The sequence below is a fragment of the Acanthopagrus latus genome, chromosome 22 (genome assembly GCF_904848185.1).
Source record: "Acanthopagrus latus isolate v.2019 chromosome 22, fAcaLat1.1, whole genome shotgun sequence".
Classification (NCBI taxonomy): domain Eukaryota; kingdom Metazoa; phylum Chordata; class Actinopteri; order Spariformes; family Sparidae; genus Acanthopagrus; species Acanthopagrus latus.
The window spans coordinates 2400122-2421098 of NC_051060.1; the positions used below are offsets into that span (position 1 = coordinate 2400122).

At 39.7% G+C, this 20977-nt stretch overlaps 1 protein-coding gene across 2 annotated transcripts in view; it reads left to right on the forward strand.

Annotated features, from left to right (window-relative positions):
• The window catches only part of LOC119013124 (heparan sulfate glucosamine 3-O-sulfotransferase 5), a 91863-nt gene that overhangs the window by 46134 nt on the left and 24752 nt on the right, over window positions 1-20977 (forward strand). For both annotated transcript variants that reach the window (XM_037087510.1, XM_037087509.1), the window contains one exon: window positions 6401-6476. The gene's annotated coding sequence lies outside the window, so the exon portion shown is untranslated. The remainder of the gene's footprint in view (window positions 1-6400; window positions 6477-20977) is intronic.

A 20977-nucleotide genomic window follows, 5' to 3' on the forward strand; every position in this document is an offset into this window, starting at 1 on the left:
GGCTGAGTCTATTGTCCTGCAGGCACAGTCATCTCCACATCGGCAGTGATACCAGGGATAAGCACAGGTCCATTGCCTTATGTATGACCCCATAATGTGTGATATACTGGATTCCCCCACTGCAGTCAGTCTTTTACCTGATGGAAGTGCTCCACAGTCCTCCTGGGCACTACAGCCTGTGGGATTTGACCTTGTAGTCCCTGACCTCCTGGGTTAGCCTTGAGCACTGTAATCACAACACATCCTGGCTGCGATCTCCAGCTCTACCTGAACCAAGTGAACTGAACCACAGTATAACTCTTTTGAATTGCTCTGTTCTTTGACTTAAACAAATATCATTTTGATATGATACTCTCATAATTTGGCATTGCTGCGCTAAATATCTGGAAGCTTACTTTACAGAGAATGTCATAAAAAAGTGCCCTGCAGCTTATCTATTGTATTAGCCATTCATTTATTTTCCCCTTGCAAAGACAGAATGATTGCCTTCCAACATGGCCTGGATTCTGACAATACTTGACTTCTAATATACAAACCCACTGTTCCACTGTTCCTGTTCCTGGAACCTGAACCACACAGGAGTTCTGAGGTCAATATGATGTAAATATTTCACAGTTCAAAAAATCCACAACAGTTGCTGATAGTTTGGTTGTTTTTAACATTATCATGACATATCAACATCATAATATGTGACCACTACTTCTTAATACAAATGTGGTATAAAAGTCCCAGATCTACATAGTAGGAGAACTAATAGCAACTGACTGATGCAAAGACAATGGGCCCTATCATGTATCACACAGAGTCATCAGAAACGTGTGGCCAGCAACAAACAAACAAACAATTAACTGCGCCTCTCTTGTGCTGCGTGTTGCAGCTGGGGTAGGTAATTCTATTCAAAAGCATTTTCATCAAATTTGTACAAAAAAAATGTAACATCAAGAAAGTATACAGTTTTTCTCGATTGTTTACACACAAAAACTGGTACTTGAGACACAATCACCAGAACATGTAACTCATGCACCAACCCCCTGAACCAATTCTGCTAAACTACAAACACAATTCCTGCTTTACACTCAAATTGCAGTTCTAAAACACACTTTTTTCAAAACACTACACACAATTCTCTGCATTTGGCACAATTTTCATGGAGAAAATCTCTTGTTTTCACAAGGAACACACTGTTATTTAAAATTCTAAAGTCAACTGCCCTACCATGCACACTGACTCATCACATGGGCAAACACCTGTCACACAGTTTTACAATTAGCAATCAGAGCTTTAGCATAAAAGGCCAACAGGTGAGCTCTTCTGTTTTGGAGCAATGGATGCCAACATTGGAAACAGAGCCAGAGGAGTGAGAGTAATGAGAATGGGTAAGAAATCTACTCTCATTAGAAAATTGCAGTACTGCATATCAATACAGTAGTCAATGAGTACAGTAGTACAGTATTGCCTGTGGACTGTTCTGTTGATTGTAAAAATAAAGTATGTTTCAAGTATTTGGGAAATGTATTCCTACTTTGTATTCCTACACAGTATTTACAGTATTTTACTATTTGTATTGCAGAACTGAAATATTACCAACACAAGGTGGATAAAATATATTTGTTACCACGTATTTGTGTGTCCTGAGTATAAAAACAATATTCTCAAATATTGGAAGGAAGGAAGGAAGGATGATGAGAGGATGAGCATTTCAGTTCACATTGTTTAAATGTGTTACTAGTCCATAACTGACCTTACTGTCAGCAAGGACACCAAGAAACTATGATTCTGGACCAAGGATTCAGTTTTAGTGTTTTCTTTTCTTTTCTTTTCTTTTTTTTTTTTGTGAAGAAGTGACTGTTATATAGGGAGGGAGAAGGTGAGGGAGGGTGGGGTGGAGGTGGGGAGGAGAAGGGGGGGTAGGGATATGCCTCAATTTACCTGGCTTTACCATTTTTTGGACATGTTATATTATCGTAACATGTTTACACTCATTCTGTTTGTTTGAAGGGATGCACAGCATCCTGCAATATATGCAGATATATTAGTTAGTGATAAAACTATGATTGCCTTGATGTAGTGATCCTAAATACCCACTTTCCCCAATGAGCTGGTTTGTTTTGGTTGGGTATAATCATTTTGCATTATGTGGTCAACATAGCTAAGTAAGCTAAGCTAAGTAAGCTGCCCATGTTGCTGTCATATGTATTCGCCCATCACTAACGTTAGCAGTTTGTAGCTAATGTTATCAAGCTAGCTAGCTAAAATAGCAGTGTACTGCCGTATGAAACATATTTACATGTAACGTTACCATTTACATGCAGTCCAGTGTAAACACATACTGTAGCTCTAATCCATATATCAGTGTTCACATGTTTACTGCTACCCTGGGCTCTTTGGACATTAGCCAGACAAGCTGTGAATGTACCTAACAATCTCTATAAATGATAATCATTGCCACCCATCACATAAGATCCCATCACCCACCTAACTCCAGACTTCATTCAAAAAGTAGAACTGGTAAATATGAAATGAGGGTAAATGGCACAATTCTGATGTAACAGAGGCTATTTCTAGTTGTTTTCAGGAATATTTGTCACTGCATGAAATGCAAGTCAAGTTGTGGTGTTATAATAAATTGAAAGTAATTTCAAGGTCCCTGAAAAGCTGTATTTACAGTCAGATATGTAATTGTGCAATTCTTTCTCCAGGACAATCACTGTCAAAACAGTAGAGGATGGAGACAGCAGCGACATCAGCAGCCTGACCTCTTGGCCAACACTGACCTGTGTTTATAACCTCTGAATGTCCTTCCTGTGTATAGCTGTTTATGCTAATTGTATTGTATATTGTCTAACCAATAAAAGGTACACTACTGTTGTAGTGTTATTCATATTATGTTATTATATTTTATGTGTTCCAAAAATGTAATAATCAAGAGTCTTTCCTGATTCAGTTGTTAATGTTAGTGCCTCATGTGAAGTGTAAGAACTGCAATGGGTGGGTGTTTGTGCTGGAAGTGTAGGCAACAGACATTTATGATTTTCAAGACTTTATTTAAACAATTTGCAGAACGACAAATAAATAGATGACAGAGTTCCAGCAGTTGATGTGATTGCTCCAAATGTTTTCCCCAAATTCTGCAACATGATTAGATAATAGAATAGAATTCAATAAGAACTCAACAATAGAAGTGCAGTGTGGAGGTGGCAGTTGCCGGCTCAGGCTGTGGATAACAGGTGGAGAGGAGATGCTAACAGCTGAGATGGTAGTGGCTTGGTGGGAACACACGTTTAGATGTAGGCTGGTGGTCAGCTGGTGTGGCAGGGGGGCTCACTCATGTCAGCTGTGGTAGGAAAAGAGACACTGGGGGAGTGAGACAAGGTGCAGGAGGCTGGTTGGCAGTGTGCAGCAATCATGACTAGAGAGGTTGAGGAGAAAGCAGAAAGGCTAAAAGACATGTAAGCAAATGATAGAAGAAAGGACATGAGAGATTCAGCCATCTACTACTTTGTGGAATTGAAAACAACCTAGCAATGAGAGTAGAGTAGCGTATTTAAGCTTAAGAAGCTGATAAGATGTGTTGCAGGTGTGTGAAACAGGAGCTCCAGCCCTTCAGAGAAACCATACCTAGCCTCTGAAATGCACCTCTGAAACAGGAAGAACCCACACCAAGCATTAAAATACCAAATAGAGCAAATCCAAATCATGACATGGATGAAAATTAACTCTCAGTATTAGAACTTGTAGACTGAACAGCAGCTTTTTAATTGATCAAAACATCCTAATTGATTAAATAAATGTGTTTGACTCTTGCTCATTTCTGCAGTAGCTTGACACGTATCTGTCTGGCTGATGTCTATAGATGTCTATGCCTCAGTCCTACTGATAAACTGATTCAGTGTATTGATCACCCAGACATACTGAGAGACTAACACTTTCTTTTTTCATGAGAAGCGATGATTACTGCAATGTCCTTCTCTCTGGGCCATCTAAGAAAGCATTATATTGCATTACAGTTACAGATCATTCAAAATGTAGCTGCACATATACTGACCAAGACCAGAATGAGAGCCCACAGTCCACCTATCATAAAGTCACTTGGTCACCAGTCCATTTTACAGTAGATTTTGGTGTCCTTTTATTGGTGTTTGAATCACTGTGGTCTAGTTTCTGAGTGCTGAGGTTTCTGGACGGCAACACATTCTGGCCTTTAATTCAACTCAGTTTAAATATAACCTGTTCCTCCTTGTGTGAGGTAGGGAATGCAGACAATATGGGGCTCACAGCTCCAAGGGACCTTGGAGCCAGCATTCAGCTGTGTGTGGGTCAAAGGTTAGCAGGGGACAAGGCCACTATAGGGACTAAAATGGCGCCTGACTCCTGTGTCAGATGGAGGATGATATCTAAACACATACATCTCCAGAAAAGGATAGAGGGCTCATTTTGGTAATTTACAAAACCGAAGGAGTGACAGTAACAGATTTAGTCATTTATGGGAGATGGACCACGTCCTTTTCTAGTTGATTGGATAGATGGATCTTCAACCCACCACAGTGACCATTTAGGAGTAGGCAGGTACTGCCCAAGGGACTTTAAGAAGGATCCCATGAGTAGAGACTTGAGGGGTGGCATTTGGTAGAATTCCTAAGATCGAAGGCGTAGGAGTTCTGATAGGGCAGAGGGCAAAACGTTTGGCATTACTTTGACCTAGATTGGAGAACATCAGATGTGCGGCCACACTCTGCTCGGATGCTAGGCTAACCAAAGTTTGTTTCAATAAAGACTGCTCTATCATTCCACCCAGCCTTGCCTCCGCAGAATTCTTTTATCAACATACTACACGCTGACACCTTTGAGGAAGACAGCCCAGAAACTACAGTACTTATCAGACATGCTTTTTATTTACACTCCATCTAGATTTCCCAGCTTCTATGACACTGGCCTTTTAGTCATTTAGTCACAGAACTTTAATAAGCTTGTCCAATAATTTTATTCGGCCTGTATGAATAGATTGGACAGGTTCTTTTCTGTGCACCTACGTAGGTGCCTGCTTGCACACACTCTCCCTGTGCACTCATCGTGCATGAATGGGGTCTTCCTGGTGGCTGGATGGATATATTGCCAAAGCTGTTAGTCAGACAGGATTGGAAAAGAAAGTGCAGCCAAAGTTTCCCAATACTGACATGTTAGCTTAACAGCAGTGAGTATTAACAATAGCCATGTTTGTTGTTTACGTTCATTGTAATGTTAGAGCATTCTTTTCTTACATGCAATACATGAGCTAACGCTTGTTGGGTAAGGTTAGCAATGAGCCTGTTGAACATGGGAACTAGCCACTAACACATCTCCCAGCTGGCCAGAGAGAGCTATGGGGCAGTCTGTGTTGGTGTAGTAATGCAGTGTTTGTTCTTGTGTTTTGGAAGAGTGACTCTGGAGGGAGGCCTTAAGAGAGGTGGTGGAATTTCTGGTGGACACGGGTGACGGGTTTCTACATAACCTCAAACATGTCTGTGTTTCTCTGCTGCAGTTTCGTGTTACTTACTGCCTGACCTCCATGCTGATTTAGTATTTCTACAATATTTCTATATAATCAGCCAAAAATATCATCTGACCCATTCATTACCCAGGATGCTGTTTCTGCCTCTAAAGCATGTGTCTTTTGGTGTATTTTGCTTTGCTCCAAAGTGCACAGTGTTTGCAGTACCAACACAATGTACAATTTATCATCACTGACCCCAGTGTGAACCAAACTCCTGATCTTTACACTGCTAGTAAGTTGCTCCTCCTAGATAGATATGCTTAGGGATCAAGGAGTAAAGGTTAGTGGAACATAAGGTGCAAAAGGATAAGGTGTAGTTTCATTTACAGTTTATTTGCTGAAAAAAATAAGCCACACTCACCTCTCATAACACAAGGGCATCTACAATCATCTAAATCCAGGAGGAAACCTTGTTCTGTTCTGAGAATTGAGAACAAAGTTTATCATGTGCAATTTTTGCACAGCAGTGGTCACTGTTTACATTTCCAGTTTCTGGCTTTTCCTAGAGCATCCTCTCACTCAATGGGCTGGTTTTGATTAACCGGAGAGGGGAGAAATTTACACCAGTGAGTTGTGCTCTATATTCATCTGGGGTACATTTTAACTTCAGTCTCCCAACTGAATGTCAGGCATACAAAGTAGAAACTAGATTAACCTTTCCTCAGGCCAGGAGCAGAGAATCAGTCAGCGAACAGACATTTCCATGGTGTGATGGTTTGTAATTCAAAATGGGTAGAGGCAGGACATTTTTAATTTAACTTTATGTTCTTTGTATTCTTCACCAAAGTTCTTTAGTTCTTTGAAGGTAAAATGAAAAAAAAAAAAGATTTTTCATTGGCTTTAGTCTGACATTTACTTTCTGTATTCTAGATACTGGACCTGTGTGTGTGCATAAAGAAGTATCCATGTCCAAATCATCGCCTCTGGCAGTCATGAGGAATAGAGGGTATGTACTGACATCTCTTACTTACACTTACCACACCCTTTACACCTGATAAGCAGCTAAACAAACTCAATTTCTCTGATATTAAGGGGGCCATACAGAGAGGTACATCAACGAATATCTCAAAATAGTAGGAAGGAGCATTAGAATCCAGAATAATCTGTATAACCTACTACTTCGACAAGCTTCTGGTCACCATCTGGCTGAACTCCCCTTGGGAGACATTTGGGACATTTTTTTGCTTCCAGGCACAGACTTGTTTCTTCAGCATAGTCCACATATTCTTGATGGGGTTCAAGTCTTTGGGAAGCTCATTCCAAAAGCTCAATTCTTGCTTGATTGAGCCATTCCTTTATTACTTTTGATGTGTGTTTGGATCAATGTCCTGTTGGAACACTCAAGTGCACCTGATAGCAAAACTTCTGCTGATGATTTTAAATTTCCCTGAAGAATTTGGAGACAAACCTCCTTCTTCATCATTGGTTGTAAATGCTTGAGGCATTACCATGACTAACTTGGTTACCACCACCATGGCAAAGGAGAACAACTGGGCCAACGCAGAGAGACAGATTTATCAGTGAGTCAGTTTAACACAGTGGCACACACACACACACACACACACACACGCACACACACACACACACACACACACACACACACACAAATGTAGTCAAATATGCACTCGTAAATGTGCACACATAACCACACATGTACACACACACAGCCATATATCCATTGGTAAGAGTGCACTCTCTCTCTTCAAATCTTTTCATTTATTCAAGCCAAAAAATCCATCTAAATATTATACAGTCCTTCATCCTCACCCAACTGTTGGGAATCTTAATTCTCTTCAGACAAGACTTCACATAGATTAAAGCCAGCAATCAAGTTTAGCCTTAGCCTTACAATTTTGGCTGATGACCACTAGGTGGTGCTCTTTAGATTGAAGTATTTTATATCTCAACATTGGTTGGTCAGATTAAGACAAAACTTGGTAAAATTTTTGCCAATGCCATCCTGAGCTGACAAAACTGTTACCAATCCACCACGAGGTGGCACTTTGATGGCAGTCTAATTTAATATTTGGCACTGTGCCCACACAATAACTGTTATGTCAATGAAATTTATAGGCCGGGTATAGACTGGCTCCTGTAACTCACACACCAAAAATGACCAGCAGGTGGTGCCAAATAACTCCTACATAATATGGCTGACATTTTTAAACGTTAAAGCTACGCGTTCCCAAAATTCAGCTGAATTGTATGATGTAGGCCACGCCAACTTTAGCGGTAAGTTGCCATTTGCAAAATCACCAAAAAGGAAAAACATACCTTTTCCAACTCCTCCTAGGCCATTTGGCTGATTTGCACCAACCTTTGCAAGTAACATTTGTGGACTCCAAGGGCCTGTTCATTGCTCCTTGCAGCTTTAATGGTAATTGTAATTGCCAACTGGAACACTGTGGTTTCTGCTTGTGAGGAAGTTTCAAATCTAGTACATTTGAGTATAAATATTGCCAGTGACTTTCATTGCTGAGATTGTCTTGAATGCTGAGTTGAAATAGACTGACAGCATTCTTGATGTTGCTGTTCTTATTTTCAAGGTGTTTGAACACTGAGAGGGAAAAGCAGTGGACAAAACAATCACTTTTCAAGGTCCATTTATTTGCTTTTTCTGGTGCTTTTAGCCATATCATGGCCTATTCATCAGGTGATGGAAGTGGACATGTCCAAACTTGATTATTCTGAGCACTCTTCGTTAGCAAAAAGGGTCTATGTCAACTGCTGTTTCCGAAGTGAAATGAATTAACATGAATTAACTGTCAAGACTGCCTTGAGCTTTGTTTTCCTTGCAGGATTTCCTGTGAATAAATTGGGAAAAAATAAAAATCTGTATAGAAGTTTAATATTTATACTTTGTGGACTATTAAGGAACAGTCCCACAAGCTCTATCATGTTGAAGGTGGACAAATTAGACTAATATATGGATGTAGTTTACCGGTACACAGTAGGTGACTGTACTTCACTAGCTGACCTTGGCTTTTGACTTTTCTTCATTTACCTGTCCTGCTTAGATAGCTGATGAGACCTACTGCTGCCTTACATGGCATGTGCTGTTAGTTTAGTACCAACTTCAGCTTGGATGGGAGTTGAGTTGAGCATAGGTAGGCAGAGCAGTAAATCTGCTCTATACATCCATCAATGTGCCCATGTCACTGCTCTTCCCCTCTTTCTCTGTCTCTTTGCCTCCAGCTAAGCTGAGCTACTTCCCTCCTTATACACGTTCTGTTGCCCATGATTAATCCTCCCGCTCATATCTCTTCTCATGTGTCAGCACCTCCACTACTTTATAGGCTTATAGTGAAATGAAGTGACAATTCTGCTCTGAAATATCACCAAATTAAGACTGCTGGCATGTGTAAACAACACAAATATACACCAAAATCATAAATCAAATGGAGGGTGATGCCTAAATCTCTAATTAAAACTTTGTTGACAGTGTATTATTGAAAGGTTGTTTTATGTGGACGAGTCTCTCAAGTTGATTCAACATCAGTCTTCTCCCAGCTTCTCTCAGATGACACTGTTGATGATATTTGTGATGTTCTTGAAAAATTTTATCCATAAATCACACACGGATTTATCAAATAAAAAGGTGCATTTTGTAAATCTTCAGATGTCATTTCACTGATACAACTGCATTTATATGTGCAAGAAAATAATATAAGCATATATCAGTTAAAAATATGCAGACTAAAAGACATTTACTTACTTGCCTGAAGTCAAAAGGAATTTGAATTCTCTTCACTTGTGTGTAAGAAAATATACCATGATTTGGATAAGCTTTGACGAGGATATTGTGGATATAGCATCTACCAACCCAATAAAAGAGAAAAAAAGAAAGCTATTTTTTGATATTCTGATGTGAAAAACAGTGGTTTCAGTGGCTGACCGTCATCTGAGAGGCTGCGTATCAGGAGTGGAGGTCAACTTCTGTTGTGTGTTACTGACTGCAAACCTCATAGCACTATATATGAGTATGGGCCACAAATGTTGCCAAATGAGTGCTTGGTTGATACTTAGAAGGAAACTTTTTGCTTGAAATGTCCCCTGAATTTGAAATCTATGTTTAATTGTTGAAGGATGACTCCAGAGCATAATGTTTCTGGGGGCCGGACTAATGTTTAAAAGCACAACTTTACGATTTGCATTAAAACACAACCATATAAAATCATTAAATGGTGTGGGTGAAACTACATCATATTCTATAGATTTATGATGTCCCTCAGCTGCTCTGCCTCAACTCTGGACATATTTCTGCAATATATGGTCTGTAAAGTTTTCATGTCAGCGTATATTGTAAAACTAATATGCTGATAATAATACAGTATGTCTGTGATAGGCCATTTCAGGGCCAAAATAGGTCGGGCTCTAAGCCATAAATTTTAAGTTTGTACTACACTTGTGAAGTTAAAGCTAGCAAGCCAGACTAACTACTTTTCAGCTGGTATGCTATATTAACTATCCCCCACTTTTCCAAGTTGAAATTAGATTCCCTCTTCACAGACAAAGGAGTGCAGTCTTGCTAGAAATAACTGTCTCTCCTTTACGGATCAAACTTAGTCTATGGCAACTGCCCAAACAGCAATGAGTAGACCTGTTACTTCTCCATTCTTTATCCAGTAATAGAGAGGTGAAGTCACGCCCATTCCAATGGACCACCATTGGACATTATTTCAGAAAAAAATATGCATGTAGTCTTTCCGGTCTACTGACCGCTCAAAGCTGCTTTACAGCCCTTGTCAGATTCACCCATTCACGCACACACTGATGGCAGAGGCTGCCATGCAAGGTGCCAACTGCTCATCAGGAGGGGTTCAGTATCTTGCTCAAGATGCGACATGCAACTAGGAGGACCAGTGACCAGTGACCTTCCAATTACTAGACGACCCGCTCTACCTCCTGAGCTACAGCTACCCAAGATAAGACTCTGAAAGTATATACAATCAGCTCCAAGTGACTTTCTCGACTTGTTCAAATCAATAATGCACTCTTTCAGATCAACGCTGAGCTCCCTAGATATTCCTATTGTAGTGTTTGTGGCCAAGTGTTATCGGTGTATCAAATGAGCCCTGTTAAAATGGGCCTAGACAAGCAATCATTTGTTATTGATCATAATCACTCAGAGGAAGTTAAGAGAACATGTTACAAAGCAAATCTGATTGATACAACTTTGTATAATCACCAAAACTGACCATTCACATTGCTGTATGTATATTTGACCCAGCAGATTTGTTCACATTTTCAGAGGACCTATAATAAATGAATTACTGAAACTTAATGAATGTTTTTTTTTTGTTTTTTGTTTTTTGTGACAAAGTAGTATGTGTTCCACTCATTCCATCACAGAAAAATGAGAGTTGTAGTAAATCCCTGGAGCTCAAGACTGCCATGACGTGAAGTCAAGTGTCTCTAGTCACTGAATATTGCATATTTGTTTTTACCTAAACTAGTGCGTTGCCCGTAGGAAATATGTATTCCTATAGAAAAATGGCAGGTTAAGTAGCTTTTTCATGGAGGCCAAATGAGGCTGTGTTTCAAGATGGGACATCAGGGATATTTAGGTTTGTTGTGAAATCCGATATTCCAGGGTATAATTGGCTGTTTTTGACTATTTTTGATTTTGCAACTGTATTTCACCTCAAAAACTATTTACTTGGTGTCATTATTTTCAGCACAACCTCACATGTGTGACTGTACAGTTTTTTTTGTTTTGTTTTTTTTTATTTTGACATACTGTATTAACACAATGGACCTAAAATCACAAAAAAGAAACATAATATCCGAGTAGAAAAAAGTTTTTTTCTTTACTGTGAAAACCACAAATATGTTTAACAAACTATTTTTTATTACTTATAATGCAAATATAAATTGTTGTTTGCCAAACATGTGCATACATTTTTAAAAAATGTACAAAGTTATATGTAACTATTTACATTTAAATGCAGGCAATACCCCAGTCCAGCTCGCGCCGCTGCAGGTACAAATCCACTTGTTGTTGTGGGTTTGAGCTCTGCAGTGATTGGCTCTGGTGGGCACGTGACTGTGGTGGCTATGGTTAGCAATGCTAGCGGAATTCGTAAAGCATTTACAAAATAAATTAGTAACGATATCATTGCAGTCCAAACAAATGCGACGGTGCACACCCTTGAACCACGCAGCAGCCATGTTGAAACTCTCAAGCCAGTCTGATCCTGATCTGCAGAGATATTTGAGGAACACACACACACACACACACACCTTGCTTTTATAGAGAGATAAAGTCCAATAAGGTGCACTGGAAGGGGCAGGATTTCACCGACTCCATTTAAATCATAACACAATATATCTAACATACACAGTAATACAAGGCGAGAAGCGTCAAGCACCAAGCTGTTTACTGTAATTGGAAGTGAAGCTGAAATTAAGTGATAATCATTCTGCCAATCCAATTACAGTATTAACAGTCTGTCAGTTTGGATGAAAAGCTCACAATAATTTGACCAAATAGATACAGAAGTCCAAACAAATACACAGGATATGCATACAGCCTACTTATTTCTTAGCAGAAATTAATGTTAGAACAACATCAATTCTCAAAACCATTCATTTTATATCAATTAAAAGTACTGCAACAACAACCTCTGAGTTTGTAGTGACAGAATGTTTTGCAGGATTATAGAGAAAGTGAGACACATGAATGTATGTGTGTGTTTTTGTTTGTGTGTGAGTGTGTGTGTCAGTGTGTGTGTGTATGTAGGCTGTAGGCACTGAAACTAGTTTCACTGTGTTTAAATTATCACCTGTCAGCACAAGTTTAGCTTGACTCTGAAGGGGCTGGAATTGATATGTTCAGATCTGCCTAGAAATCTCCACCCATCATAAAGTACAGGCAATGGCGGCCTAGCCATCAATTTTCCTTCCCTCCTACAGTGTACTCCAATAGCTTTCCGAATTCATAAACTGCTCAGCTAGAGTGCAGTGTAGCAGTAGTAGAAGTGACTGTTCATGAACACACCCAAAAATAACCACGGACAACATTATTCATTTAAAATAAAAATGTTAAAATCAATGCTCATAACTCTTTTTTTAGAGGAGATGCTATACATCAGAGGTTTGCCGTTCCGCTTAATATTGTTTACTTCTGCATATAGGAGCATTTGTTTGGTTTCCATCTTTCTTCCAGCCGTTCCAGAGTTGAAAGGAGATCAATAGTGCATGTTCTCAAGGGATTCATCATTTTAATCCTGGTTTTGACTCTGACTCCTGCCTGTCCTCACTCAAGCCTCTGCCTCCTGTAGGCCACTGACAATCAGCAAGTGGAAATGACTCAAATTAAACAATTACCTCTAATTCAATGCAAATATTACACTGTGGCGAACCTTAGACCCACGGCACACTCCATCAGCCCCAGGACAACAAAGATGGCCATCCTGTCCGAATGTAGGTTAAGTCATTTTACTGTATTTCTATTTACACTTTACCCTACTTTTGCCAGTTCCATGCTTATTTGAGTCTGCAGGGTTATATGTGTTCTGGCCTTTTCAGTCTTAATGCATAGAGGCTTAGTGCATTCCCTGTAGCTGACTTCTTTGGCCCACATCTAAATGCTTGATGGAGCCCAAATGACTGCAGCTGTGCCACTCAACAATATGAGGATAACAGTGCTGTAGGAAGGGAGTTGTTCTGCTCTTTAAATTAACATTCAACAGATTTCTACAGACAACCTCAATGATTGTCAACTATATGTTCCTAAATCTGAAATAGTCTCCCTTCAGAGTTGCCATATGGCAGGGCTGCTTTCCTATTGTCGCTTTGAGGGCAACCGTTAACCTCGTCACATCATTGTCCATAACCTCTTATGCCTTTCCATGGGGTCACGGGGTGTTACTGCTGGAGCCAATCCCAGCCTTGTCTCAGGGCGAGGGCAGGGTACTCCCTGGACAAGTCGCCAGCTCATCGCAGGGCCCTCACTGATGAGCAATGTGGGGTTCAGTATCTTGTTCAACATACAGCTCAGCCCTGCCCGGAGCCGGGATTTGAACCAGAGACCTTTTGATTACTAGTCGACCTGCTCTATCTGCTGAGCTACAGCCGCCACCTTTAACCTCCAGGAAAAAAAAAAAAAAAAAAATCTTCTCCAATCACCAGCCAAGCAATTCCGATCTGAACCAATGTAACTGAGTGTCTTGGGTTCACTTGACTGGTCAGGTTTGTTTATTTGTATCTCCCATGTCACAAACGCTGGACGATGGCATTGTTGCACAGCCATCTGCTACTGCAGATGTGTTTGGTGAAAGTGTTGTTAGTGAACAAAAACAGTAAAGTTGTGGTTTGAAAAACCAAAAGAATTGTTCGAAAGAAGCAAAAACACTGTGTAGAGCACTGGCAAACAGCATAGCTGTGGATTTTTCTCTGTGTGTTACCTCGAGCAGCGCTTCACATTGCATATCATGTGATTCATTATTGATATGGGATAGTGGTACTGCAGCTTTAAATTCTTATACAAAGACATGCCGTTGACTATATATCAACAATCAGATATTTTCTTTTTAATTATGGTAGTTTTATTTCATTCTTGAATGAAACCTCCACATCTTCACTGTAAAGGTGAGTGTCGTCAAAATATCAGGTTTCCTTATTTACTTATATACTTACTTATTTTCTTCTGAATATTTAAAACAGTGTCAATACTAATACTGTTACCAGCCGGGCTCTCTTGCTCTCTGCTCTTTCTGACAGTGATTTGACACAAACACACATCAGGGTTACCACCAGAGCATCTTGGATTTTTTCCACAAAATGTATAATGTTTTTTAAACTAAAATACATAAAACATGTTAAACGTGTAGCAAACTTATTTCAGAAAAAAAAAAAAATCAGTGTGACGGTTGTGTTAGTAATGTTAGCGAGTGTGCAGTTGAGAGAGAGGGATAAAGAAACGTCATAGTGATGAATGTAGCGGTGCGGTTTGTGTACAGTCTGTTGAATAAATGCTACACACCTGAAGATTTAAGCCAAGCTGTGTCTAGCTGCTACTGATTAAAGTGAATGGAGTTAGCAACAGGGTAGTGACAGCTTTGACCTAGGCTCACTAAAGGTCACTGACCCCCCACCCTACTTGGTTGGGCCCAACTATTGCAAGAAAGTACAACATATTAAATTGCACTACAGTACAGTACTGTGGTATCGAAAATTGTATCGAATATTGATTTAGTTTTTTTATGATATTGTGTTGAAGTTAAAAATTACAGTATCATTACAACACTATAAAGGTCCATCCCCATCAGCCAGTCCACTGTGAAATCAGCGAGAGACATCACTTTCCTTTATTTTGTAAACTTATAACTGATTACCTTTTACCAACACAGGTGGAATATCAGACATATCAAACACTATCAGCTGGCAAACTAATCTAATATTTATCTTTATTTCTTTCAAATTGTTTATTGGTTTTTACAAACAAGCTGTTACTGGAGAGATGATTCACCTGCTGAAATAAATGGCAGAAATATGGTGATGGAGGCCACACAAAAGCAATATCCAGGGCTGTTGCCTTAGGCTTTGTGGCTTTTTATTGTGGAATATCACCGCTGGGCAACTCAGACAAGCTGCTGGTATTGGACTATAATTGAAGTTGATATTAAAGGACAGGAGCAATGCGTAAGTCATGAAGGGAATGCAGCAGGGTCATCTCAGCCAAATGACACACCAGTGTAGCCGCAGTCACCTTCCCTGTACACTTGATAAACTGCTGCCACCAGGCTACACACAGAACAAAACACATACATAAACCACTGCCCTTCACACAAGCCCTTGACTCCAGCACTGTGGCATAATGGCATTGTCACCATTTAAGATGTACTCATAGGACAATAACATGATCGACGGAGAGAGTAAAAAATAACATCAGCCTCACCTCAACCTGTTTGGGTGAACTGCTGTACTACTTGAAGTGCATGCCGGGCAGGGGACACAATGTAGCACCAGCCCATTATTTTTCAGCAACAGTAATTTTTGTCTATGCTGATTTCAGCCTGTATTGTGCTGATGACAAGAGTCAAGAGTAGACGAGACAAGAATAGAAAACAGTGTGGTTAAGAAAAGGCTGGTGTCGAAAAACAGTGATGCAATTCCAGTCAGATATTCTAATATTTGCAGCACTTATCACTGTCTTTAAGTTCAGTGTGTTGTTAGTTTTGACATGATTGTAGAATATGCTGATGCTGTGAGGGCCTTTTTATTCACTTCAACTTCAGTGAGAACCAGGCCCTGGACAAGAGTCCTGCTTGTTTTCACCATTTTAATCTGCTGTGGATCCTGTTTGCTTGAACATAGCTACCTCCCTCTTTATGAATTCATTATTATCTGTATAATGATCTAGACTTCTGCAGCACAAATGCCATCCGTGCAATAACTGAGCCGTGTTATACTCAGTTGATACCAATTGCTTCTGCATTGCCATTTTTTAAAATCACTATTAGTCAGTGAAACTCAACCCTTCCTGCTCTGAGTTTTTACATTAAAAGTTTTTACACTGATTTAAGGGCCTTGCTGATCCTAGAATGCTCTAATTTCGAAAAAATCATTCTGTTTGCTTTGATATGCATTTAGGTAATATTTAGGCGTATGAATGAATGGTTAACCTTTGTGCACACTGTCATGTCACTGACAGCAGCAGAGTTGTGACATAACTCATTATTATGTTGATCAAATTGGTAATGTAAAGCAGAATACCCTATGATGTGTCCATTATCAGGAATTAATGGACACAGTCCATTCATTTACGATTATAGACACCTCAAAGGGGTATTATCCTACTTAAACTTAAAATATAAATGTTTTTAACTGTTTACTGTTTCCCTGGCAACACCCGTGAGTTTGACTAATGGCTTTAACAATCATTACAATGTGGAAGTAAAGGTAAGAAGGCTGCCAAGCCAGGGACCACAGTTCAAGACTATGTTTCAACATTTACTGTATATATCTTTCACAAGACCTGTGGACAATATGTAGTTGTGTCTGTGGCAACAGAAAGAAACAGATATATTTGCCAAGACTTTTTTGGCCAGGTTTTTCAGTGAAAACATGGTCTTTTCGTGATCCTAACGAAGGTCTTTTTTTTTGTTGTTGTTGCCTAAACCTAACCAGACTATTAGCACAGCATTATCACAACCTGAAAGTAGTCAAAAGTCAAACAGTTGCAACATATATAGATGCAAAGTTGCAACATATGTAATATGCAGAACCTAGCCATTGCAAAAAGCCATTTATTTGGGCAATCAAACACATTTTATTTTTCAAGGGAGAGTATTTACTGGCTAGCTCTACTAGCATGGGACATGTGTGGACCTCTTGGAGTTAGTAATAATCTCATGTGAATCCATCATGTCCATTATTAGTAAGGTAAAAATCCCAGGACAAAATAACCTACCACATGTGAATCAGCATGTCGTTTATTTGGGGTTAAAGTGTATTTCTTTTTAAACTGCAATTTTCTGCTGTCAGACGACTTTACAATAATGGAATTTGATCGCAGCTAATGATAGACTCTAGACTTTTATTTCATCCCACATCAGGGAAATTTACTTACTACTTGCCCCTTCTTGTACAGGACATCTGTGTTGTGTGTCCAGTCCAGTTTGTGGTTTAAGTGAACACCCAGGTATTTGTAATCCTCAACAATCTCAATGTCCAAACCCTGGATGTTCACTGGTGCAGTTAGAGGAGCCTTCCTCCTGAAATTGATCATCACCTCCTTTGTCTTGCTGGTGTTGATGTGCAGTTCACACCAGACGACTGAGCAGTGATGGCTTGATTGTATTGAAAGCACTGGAGAAGTCAAAAAACACTGTGCTCCCAGTGCTCTCCAGGTGCAAGCAGGTAGATGACAGTGTCATCCACACCAATGTTTGCCCTGCATACATTTAGCAGCATTCACCACGCATGTATGACATGATTTTAGGGACACAACACTGCATAAATGTGAAGTAATTTAACATTTTCACATGTACTTTGTAGAGGTTTCTGCACACTGGCTAGATGTATTTTGCCAAGTTCATTTTGATGAAAATTAGATTGTAGCTTGTTGTCTAATCTGAATGAATGAGACATTGCTTGTGTTTTAACAATGTTTCTCTATGATTTTTTTTGGTTGTGTAAGTTAAAATCTGTGAAAAATTAATACAATGTGAATAACTGGATTTACTTATAAAGATCTAAGGTCTATTTTACTGTCCATTTAGGTATGTGAACTATTACTGTACATGTACCATCATCTGTGTTTTTTGCAGTGTGAGGTGTCTGTCATTGTCTGCAACTTTCATATTTGAAGTGGTACTTTGAAAACAAGTTATATGTAGCTTTACCATTTTCTGAGTGCTGTGTTCATGTTACACACTTGCACAGTGATGACAGTGTCCATCCAGGTGTCATTGTCTTTATTGCAAAGGAAAATACTGCAAATACAACAAAAAGACAGTCTTGTATGAGTAAAGGCTCTCCATGCTGCTGTCCTGACTGTCCTATGATTTGCAGCTGAGCTTACTGCCGCTGTTAGGCTAGCAATTGTTAACGGCATCTTTCATGACATTTATGATGCCTTAAACATATAAACATGGTACCACAAGTTACAGACAAACTTAACATCAGTGAACAGGGCACTTGTGCACTTCTTTGTGTGAGTATAGGCTCTCCATGCCGCTGTCTTGACTGTCCTTCGCTTCGCAACTTCGCAACTTCGCAACTGAACACCTTTGGCAAAAATGGGTATTGCCCAACTGGTACATAAAGTGAAGCAGGTGAGTTTCTCCTGTGTTTTTGTGGTGACACAAGGAGTTTTAAATTAAATTAATAAGAGAAATAATGGTGGGTTACTTAACAGAACTAATAAAATACTACTTCTGGGCATAATTTGAACTAATAAAATGTCCAGGGTGCCACATTCAGACAGAAAAAGATACAGCGCGTCATTGTTCAATATCAACGTATCCCATCTATTATTCATGGCTCATGTGCTTGCTGCAGTCGTCATAGGCTTTAACAAGGCTTTTCAATTCTGCTCTGGCGGTTGTGTGCCCACACACACACACACACACACACACACTCCACTCTTGCCATATGAAATTGTGGATTTTGCCTAGTTAATGCAGTCAAATGAATTATTAATTGTAATAAGTAGAGCTTCCAGGCTCCGTGTTTTATTGCATCCTCCTTCACTGCTCTGTGACATTACAGAAATGGCAAATGTGTCTGAGACAGACTGAGCCCATTAATAACTGAGCTAAGCTTTGTTTCCTCTGTACCTGAATAAGGCTCCCAGTGTCTGGCTGTGTGAGATCTGGAATATTTGAATGTATTCACCTTCAACCTCTGCAATTTAATTGTATATAGTTTTTACTTAAGGACAACAGGAATGCTTTTACGTCTTCAAAGCTTATTTGCATCTTATAAAGTGTCAGTGTGCGCAGCTTCAGCCACAGCACATTTGTGAACCTCTTATGATCTTGTGACTGCATGTACCGTCTACTGCAGCCTGATGAGTTCACCCAAAGATGAAAATTCATCTTCTCACCCGCATGCTGACGGAAAGTCTGGTAAAGTTTCATAGTCCACAAGAGATTTCTGCAAAATAGTGATGTAGCATAATCCTAAAAGATAAAGGTAGGTTAGTATTTTATTTCTACTTTCCACACATCTCTCGCAAACTCTCCAGCACTGGTGTTTGCTGTTGTCTCTTCTGTCAACTGACATCTCTTCGGACATGTCAGTTCACACCTCAGTGATGCCAGGCTGAGGCTTTGGAGGAGACACAGTGAAATGAACATGTGAAGAGGAATGTGCCTAACCAGGCAGAGCTTCTTACCCTGACTGGCAACAGCTGACTGGCTCCCTGAGCAGATGATGTGCAGCTCACTGATGCCTTCTCTGCTCTTACAGCAGTGAAGTGAGATCCTGCAGAGTCTTTGAAAAAGCACTCTGTTTTTTTTGATGACCTTTACATTTCACCTCCCACTTAAAGACTTTTCAGACGTAAAGTGTGCTTCCAGAGTTGCCTCAGGAAGGGCTTTAGCAGCTTCATATGCAGATATACTGCTTCTTCTGGGCAGCGCAAAGTCTGTTTCTGTTGCTTGGCGTTTTTGCCCATACTGTATTTCCTAACACCCTGGTGATGTATTTATGATCATTAATCCATTCAAGAGCCACTCGCTCATAGATTTTCTACTCACTGATTCAGAGTCCGAACTGGCAGAGTGCACACACACACAAACGTTGAGTGTCTGTCCTTCGCCTGAAAAGGTCTGCATCCAGATGTGCTCCACCCTGTGTGGGAAACTCACTGTCAGTTTTCCCAGGAGATGAAGAGGAGGATAAAGGTGAAGCAGTGCAGCAGTGTCCACTCACATCCAGACAGGATCCTGAACACACAGCACCACAGCAGAACCTACTCACCCCTGAACAACTGATGACTAACACCCTTTATCACCGAGTATTTGAAAAGAATGCTCTCAATAGGCTAAGACTTCCTGAAAATTCTTGGAATATTCTGACAATCCAGTATGTGCATATAGCCAAGCTGCTTTTTCCTGTGGTTTTGTGAGTCATGTAGTTATTAGAAACCATTTTTTTTATGCAGAGATGAATGTGAGATTACATTACATTTTACAATTATCCCCACTTATCCCCTAATTGGGGGACCTTGGGGTATTAACCCTAACCCTAACCCTAAAAAATTGGCTTGGGGCTTAAAGGGTTAAGTGATCATACCAGGAGAGACCTAGTTGGGCTGGGTAAGCAGCAACTTTAAAAACGGTCACATGTCGAAGGTTGCCATGGAATTCCTGACAATATTCTCAGTATTTTTAGTCTCTAAATTGGGAAATCAGGAAACTTTGAACTCTATATCTTACTGACAATCAGATGAGAAGATCACTACCTCGGCTACCACTGTTACATCTCTGTGTTAAATATGGTGGCTCAAGCATCAAAACAGGAAGCAGGGGGCCAGCTGGCCTTGTTTCTACCAACAGATCTAATTCTCAAGAATTAAACATGCTTGTATGTAACATGTAACACAAATTGATGAGTAAGCATATAAAGATGACGTAAACTTCATGTTAAGGAGCTTGGCCACACATTCACCTTTCATGGATCAGACTGATGAAATGTATTAATTTCATTGGCATTTTTGTTAGCCCAAAGCATGGTTTTATGTAGCATGTACACAACACAGCATCCCACCACTCAAAACTACACATTTTGTAAGTTATTTTCACACAGGTGGTGCAGTTGGACCTATCACGATATATTTATCAAGATGAAAAAAGAAAGAATAAATGACTTGAACAATGTCCCTTGAATGATAAATGTGATGTGTATGGTGTGTATAATGTGTATACATTTTGTTTTATTCTTTTCTTGAGTTCTTTCTGTTTTCCTTCTGTAGTATAATAAAAGTGACCTACA